This window comes from Garra rufa, chromosome 4 (assembly GCF_049309525.1).
Source record: "Garra rufa chromosome 4, GarRuf1.0, whole genome shotgun sequence".
NCBI lineage: Eukaryota > Metazoa > Chordata > Actinopteri > Cypriniformes > Cyprinidae > Garra > Garra rufa.
In genome coordinates, this window is record NC_133364.1 from 11,832,353 (window position 1) to 11,840,082 (window position 7,730).

Below are 7,730 nucleotides of genomic sequence, written 5' to 3' on the forward strand. Positions count from 1 at the left end.
TTACCAAAGTAAAACCGTCTCAGAGAATCGTCCTGTATTTTACGTGTGTTTCCACTTTGACCATGTGCTTCTGAGTTCAACAGAACATTTCATCCGTCTTACCCCATCAGGTGAGTGCTGAACTGGTTCGTTCATCTAAACTGGTAGATCCATGTTACTGTGCTGGTCGAAACCCCGACAAAATCACATTTTTGGACGTCAAATAAATGAAATATAAATCTCAGAGCTCTCGTCTGCGACTACTTGACTACAACTAGAAACCGGAGTGTAACTTTTCATCCGCTCCACTAGGCGGCGTAAGCGGTTTTACGGACAGTTTGACAGCTTTAGGTGTTTGACAACTTGACGTTTGTTTACACGTGCAGCCGGTTTTAAACACATCTTGTGCAAATGACAGCTCAGTGACAGTATTTTAATGTCACTAAACAACAAATATTTAAGCTCTTCAACAAATAAAACCGTCGCACAATGCGATAAAGTGAAGGAATCGAGCGTCACGCAGCTCACCTGTAAGTACCTTTCTCATCTCATCACTTGAAGTAACAGTTATCCTCATTCAGTCTTTATTTCAGAGGTGTCTTTAACTTAAAATATACTGTTTAACTTCAAATCTAATGTTTAAAATGGCCACTTGCTTTCAAGTTTCTATGAAGGTTTATCACAGACTTTGTTTACATGCTTTCTTGCTGAACTCTCTGTTAGAATAATGAATAAGTCGCCTGTTATGAAATAGAAATCGTGTGTTTTTCTCTGTTGTTGTGGTCTTGCTTAATAATTTGCTGTTGACTACTGACCTGTTTTTGATCTTGTTTTACTTTATTAATTGTTTATGGTGAAGGTGAATGAAAACCTGACCTTAACCATTTATGAACAAAATGATCAAAGATGTAAATATTGTAGCGAACCGACAATCATTTGTCTTGTTTTGTCAACACATATAATGAAGGAGAGTTTTCCATACAGTGTTTTCATAATTTTGTGACCTGTAAGACAGTAATTTAATTCTGTCATCAAAACTAAGTTGAGAAGAACAGTAGATTAAACCAAAATGATTACTGATATAGCATTACTTAAGTATAATGTGCTTTGCATTATATTTTTACACACTATACAGCTTTAATTACATTTGTGTTTTGTATGTGTTTCCCCTATAGAATAAGAGATGTGTTTGGAGCACACAGTGTTGTGGGACGGCAATTATGAACATCTGCTCATGTACAGGTAAGACTTATAACTTGTGTTGTGTTTTATTGTGGACTAAAAATGTATTTTACCATCCCGAATCATCCCCACCCCTTCATTTCATAAGCCCTAACCTAAGCCTTGTCAGTGAAAGCGAGCCATAGTGTTATTTAATGTAGTTATTTAGACTTATTTAGAGTGACCTGAGGCTAAATTGAGATGTTTTAGATGTACTATATATACTAATATCTGTTTATTTTGGTCTTTTCTCTACAGGAGGGATGTGTTTGGACAGAAGCAGAGCTCTGGGACGTTTGGACAGACGATGACTGTAATGATGGGCGCTTCTCATGGACAGGTAAGACTTACAACTTGTGTTTTTGTTTTGTACTAAATGTATCGGTTGCCATCATTTTCTTTCTCGAGGGTCTCCCCTCGAGAAAGCAAATGATGGTAACCGAGTCGGGTGGGGAAGGGACGGCGGAGCTGATTTTTTTATACAGCTAAATTTTTTTTCTTTTATAAAGTAGCATAACCCCTGCTGGACATGGTGCCGTGGCTTGGGGGGGACCCGAATCATCCCCACCCCTTGGTTCACGCAACACAGTGATCTGGCTGGATTCGAACCAGCAATCTCTGAACCGTGTGGCAGCGCTCTTATCCATGAGCCACAGATCACTTGTCTAAATATGTGCTGGAACTTATATTTCACTGTTGATTTTACAATAAACCAGTTAAAGCTTTGGCTGAGTCTCTTCATTCGTGCTGGAATTGAACCAGCAACCTCTGAATCATGAGGCAGTGCTCTAACCAGCGAGCCACAGATCTCTTGTCTCAACATGTGAAGGAACTTATATTTGACTATTCATCTGTATGTGACTTGTGTTTTTACAAAAGACCAGTTAAAGCTTTGGCTGAGTCTCTTCATTCGTATCACAGTGATCTGGCTAGAATCAAACCAGCAACCTCTGAACTGTGAGGCAGTGCTCTAACCAGTAAGCCACAGATCACTTGTAGCAACATGTGAGGGAACTTATATTTGGCTATTCACTTGTATGTGACCTGTGATTTTACAATAAACCAGTTAAAGCTTTAACAGTCTCTCTGTGTGTTTGTGTGAGGTGGGGTTTGAACCCATGCCTTTATCACAGCTGTATCCACAGATGATGTGTGTTTTGCTACTAACCCATCGTGGCTTTTACATCGAAAGCTTGTGTTTGTGGCACTTTGTTGGATTAAATGGCATCAGTATAATGTAAGCAATAGTGGGACTTGAACTCAGAACTCCTTGATTCAAGTTCATTGCTTTATCTACTGAGCCAGGAGATGCTATGTGAAAATGATGAGCTTAGCCACAAAGTGGCTGACAATTCATAAAATCCTCATTTTATGTTATCACTTTCTGTTTCATTTGGATAGGATTTACATTAAGATGCCAGTGCGGTTGGTTAAATTGTGTGTAGTGTACTTTGCAAATTTTCTTGGCAATTTGTTATGCTGATTTAGCAGATTTTCTTTTTGTTTGTTTGTTTTTGGAGAAAAAAAAAGGTTTATAAAGTTATGTACTATGAATTATATTTCCAAACTTTAATGGCTGGTGTAAATGTTTGTGGCCAGCAGATGGCATGCTTTTCCATACTCTTTTCCCTGTCCCTACATTTAATTTCTTAGTGTAGTGTTGAAGCATCTTTTTCCCCAAACTTTGTAGGTTTAAGAACATGAATCACCTGATTATTTCTAGCATGTTAACTGTGTTCATATAACCTCGTTTTTTTTTTTTTTTTTAACAGGAAAGCTCAGATGGAAAAGCAAACATGACTTGTCTCAAAGGTCACAGTTAAGGTCAACAGTGATAGGTGAGTTTAAATCACTGCTTCATTAAGCTTCGAATCTTTTGTTTGACTCAATGAATCATTAAGCTTCGAATCTTTAGTTTGAATCAATGATTCAGAACATCTAGTCAAGACGTGATTTCAATAAAACTTAGATGTTGAAGTACATTTTGAAACATTTCGATGGTTGGCCGCTAGGGGGAGCGTTAATTTGGTGAGCCCACTAACCAACGTCTAATATGTTTTTTTAACTGATCTCCGGTCAGTTGTATAATTTAGGTTCAGTTTAATGACAAACACTTGTGTGTGTATAATGGAAAAATGGTGGGTGAATGTTAAATGTAATTTGTCTGATTACTGAAGCCCTTCCAAAAACATAGAAAACAAGAAGTAAAAATTAATAAAACAACACAAATTATACATCAACTTCATATTTAATGTAATATAATGAACTTCCAGTAAAATACTTGCAATCACTTTGTAAAAGGTGTCTTTAAACATGTTTGCATTGGTGTTTATTGCATTTACAACATATTGACCAGCAGGTGTCTTACTCAGTCAAACCTGACGAGAAATCAGCAAAGGTGAGCCACCACAAATAAAAAAATGTTTATATTAAAGACTAAGAATTATTCCCACTTACTACTTTTTTTGTCTTCTCCAACAGACAGAAAAAAGACATTCACCTCCATCATGAGTTAGAAGAGGTCATGTTTTCAGCTGTGATACACCATCAACAGGGATCCATAAGGTAAACATGTGTTGTTTATACAGATGCTGTTTAGCCAGATCAACAACCTCAGTTTAGGTGACACGAGTTTAACCAGACATTAAGGCCCGGTTTCCCAGACAGGGCTTAGGCTAAACCAGGATTAGACCATAGTTCAATTAGGACATTTAAGTAATTTTTATAAACATGCTTAGAAAAAAACATTACTGGTGTGCATCTTGAGACAAAACAAAGGCACTGATATATTTTAAAATCAATCAGTGCAATTTTATTTCAGTTGAAACAACTCAGACTTACATTTTAGTCTAGGACTAGGCTTAAGCCTTGTCTGCGAAACCGGGCCTAAGAGTTAAGCAAAAGGTGAAGTCTTTAACTTCATGTGTGTGCGAGGTAGGTAGTGCAGCCAAGGCTTCATGACTGAGAACATGGTGAAGAACCTCTTTCCTCCATCTGCAGATGACACACTCCCATGATTCAGTTCACCTACAGTCCTGTATTTCTTGATCCTCGTCCAGCACTGTATTTAAACCATCCATTTTCAGAGAGCCACATCTGAACTGTCAGATAAGAGAGACATAAAATGAGAGTCGAGCAAATAATTCTTTCTCAAAAGTTGCACTGATGAGATTCAGTTCTAAGTGTGTGATTCCATAAATGCTGTATTCAGTGAGTAAAAAATTTATCTGTGTAAACTACCAGTCAAACATTTTTTAAACCGTAATGTTTTTTTTTTTAAGTCTTCACCAAGCCTGCATTTATTTGATCCAAAGTACAGCAAAGACAGTACAATTTTGAAAAAAAATTTTCCTGTGATTTCAAAGCTGTATTTTTAGCAGCATTACTGAAGACTGGAGTAATGATGCCTGAAAACGTAGCTTTGATCACAGAAATAAAATACATTTTAAAATATATTCAAATAGAAAATTTCATATTTTTACTGCTTTTGCTGTACTTTGGATCAAATAAATGCTTGGTGACCATACAGACTCAGAGCTTTACATCCTCCTCATCATCCTTACTACGAATAAAAACATATTTAACACAATCTGACTGCCATTTTAGATTTAGTCATTAGAGACATACGATTTTCTATCTGGTCAAACTCATTGTCCAGATGCTCCTCAAGGGGGAGATGTAGAATCTGATCTCCAACATCTGCTTATTATAAATATTAACAAAAAGTAGCCTTTAGACACTATTATAAACATTATATAAGTCGTTATTTTATAGATTATGTGTCAACAATCATTTTGATACAGGCATTAAAATAATTTGTCTAAATCTGTCCTGTCTCCCAGTCAAGCTTTATTATAAAAGCTGCTTGAGTTTGTAAACAAAGACACAGCAACACATTGAAATCTTTGTTTAAATGTGAACAGACACGATACATGTTCATTTAAATAAATCAAAGCAAATACACATCTGCTTTACCAAATTAAAACCGTCTCAGAGAATTGCCCTGTATTTTACGTGTGTTTCCACTTTGACCATGTGCTTCTGACTCTGAGTTCAACAGAACATTTCATCCGTCTTACCCCATCAGGTGAGTGCTGAACTGGTTCGTTCATCTAAACTGGTAGATCCATGTTACTGTGCTGGTCGAAACCCCGACAAAATCACATTTTTGGACGTCAAATAAATGAAATATAAATCTCAGAGCTCTCGTCTGCGACTACTTGACTACAACTAGAAACCGGAGTGTAACTTTTCATCCGCTCCACTAGGCGGCGTAAGCGGTTTTACGGACAGTTTGACAGCTTTAGGTGTTTGACAACTTGACGTTTGTTTACACGTGCAGCCGGTTTTAAACACATCTTGTGCAAATGACAGCTCAGTGACAGTATTTTAATGTCACTAAACAACAAATATTTAAGCTCTTCAACAAATAAAACCGTCGCATAATGCGATAAAGTGAAGGAATCGAGCGTCACGCAGCTCACCTGTAAGTACCTTTCTCATCTCATCACTTGAAGTAACAGTTATCCTCATTCAGTCTTTATTTCAGAGGTGTCTTTAACTTAAAATATACTGTTTAACTTCAAATCTAATGTTTAAAATGGCCACTTGCTTTCAAGTTTCTATCAAGGTTTATCAGACTTTGTTTACATTTTTTCTTGCTGAACTCTCTGTTAGAATAATGAATAAATCGCCTGTTATGAAATAGAAATCGTGTGTTTTTCTCTGTTGTTGTGGTTTTGCTTAATAATTTGCTGTTGACTACTGACCTGTATTTGATCTTGTTTTACTTTATTAATTGTTTATGGTGAAGGTGAATGAAAACCTGACCTTAACCATTTAAGAACAAAATGATCAAAGATGTAAATATTGTAGCGAACCGACAATCATTTGTCTTGTTTTGTCAACACATATACTGAAGGAGAGTTTTCCATACAGTGTTTTTATAATTTTGTGACCTGTAAGACAGTAATTTAATTCTGTCATCAAAACTAAGTTGAGAAGAACAGTAGATTAAACCAAAATGATTACTGATATAGCATTACTTAAGTATAATGTGCTTTGCATTATATTTTTTTCACACTATACAGCTTTAATTACATTTGTGTTTTGTATGTGTTTCCCCTATAGAATAAGAGATGTGTTTGGAGCACACAGTGTTGTGGGACGGCAATTATGAACATCTGCTCATGTACAGGTAAGACTTATAACTTGTGTTGTGTTTTATTGTGGACTAAAAATGTATGTTACCATCCTGAATCATCCCCACCCCTTCATTTCATAAGCCCTAACCTAAGCCTTGTCAGTAAAAGCGAGCCATAGTGTTATTTAATGTAGTTATTTAGACTTATTTAGAGTGACCTGGGGCTAAATTGAGATGTTTTAGATGTACTATATATACTAATATCTGTTTATTTTGGTCTTTTCTCTACAGGAGGGATGTGTTTGGACAGAAGCAGAGCTCTGGGATGTTTGGACAGACGATGACTGTAATGATGGGCGCTCCTCATGGACAGGTAAGACTTACAACTTGTGTTTTTGTTTTGTACTAAATGTGTCGGTTGCCATCATTTTCTTTCTCGAGGTTCTTACCTCGAGAAAGCAAATGATGGTAACCGAGTCGGGTGGGGAAGGGACGGCGGAGCTGATTTTTTATACAGCTAAATTTTTTTTTTCTTTTATAAAGTAGCATAACCCCTGCTGGACATGGTGCCGTGGCTTGGGGGGGGACCCGAATCATCCCCACCCCTTGGTTCACGCAACACAGTGATCTGGCTGGATTCGAACCAGCAATCTCTGAACCGTGTGGCAGCGCTCTTACCCATGAGCCACAGATCACTTGTCTAAACATGTGCTGGAACTTATATTTCACTGTTGATTTTACAATAAACCAGTTAAAGCTTTGGCTGAGTCTCTTCATTCGTGCTGGAATTGAACCAGCAACCTCTGAATCATGAGGCAGTGCTCTAACCAGTGAGCCGCAGATCTCTTGTTGCAATATGTGAAGGAACTTATATTTGACTATTCATCTGTATGTGACTTGTGTTTTTACAATAAACCAGTTAAAGCTCCGACTGAGGTGGGGTTTGAACCCATGCCTCTATTGCAGCTGTATACACAGACAAGGTGTGTTTAACCACTAACCCATCATGGTTTTCTCTCTTAAAGGTCTCTGTTTGTGGCACTTTGTTGTGTATAATGGCTTTTATATGATGAAAAAGGTCAACGAGTGTGGGATTTGAACCAGGGACTCCAAGATTAAGATGTAAACATTTATCTTTTGCGCCACTGAATTTGTGGAGTCTTGGGGTGTTTTGGAAGGGGTGTTAGTCAGAGTTTTGTTTTATATGATAAAAAATTTCAGCAAGTGTGGGATTCGAACTAAAGACTCCAAAACAAGGATGCAAAGATTTATCTTCTGCGCCACTGAGCTTGTGTTTTTTTGGGGCTTTTGGGATGGGGTGTTATTAAGAGTTTGGTTTTATATGATGAAAATGTTTGGCAAGTGCGGGATTCGAACTCAGGACTCC

General features: G+C 37.2%; 1 long non-coding RNA gene across 3 annotated transcripts; it reads left to right on the top strand.

Annotated features, from left to right (window-relative positions):
• Positions 1–318: 318 nt before the first annotated feature.
• On the top strand, positions 319–7,103 carry LOC141333670 (uncharacterized). Of its 3 annotated transcripts, XR_012355414.1 has the most exons (8): positions 325–509; positions 1,155–1,221; positions 1,459–1,540; positions 2,973–3,038; positions 3,560–3,765; positions 6,331–6,397; positions 6,635–6,716; positions 6,887–7,103. It is a non-coding gene; the product is annotated as an uncharacterized lncRNA (long non-coding RNA). The 3 variants fall into 3 exon arrangements; XR_012355415.1 differs by having other exon boundaries at positions 319–509; positions 2,973–3,765; positions 6,890–7,103; XR_012355413.1 differs by having other exon boundaries at positions 320–509; positions 2,973–3,765.
• Positions 7,104–7,730: the final 627 nt, after the last annotated feature.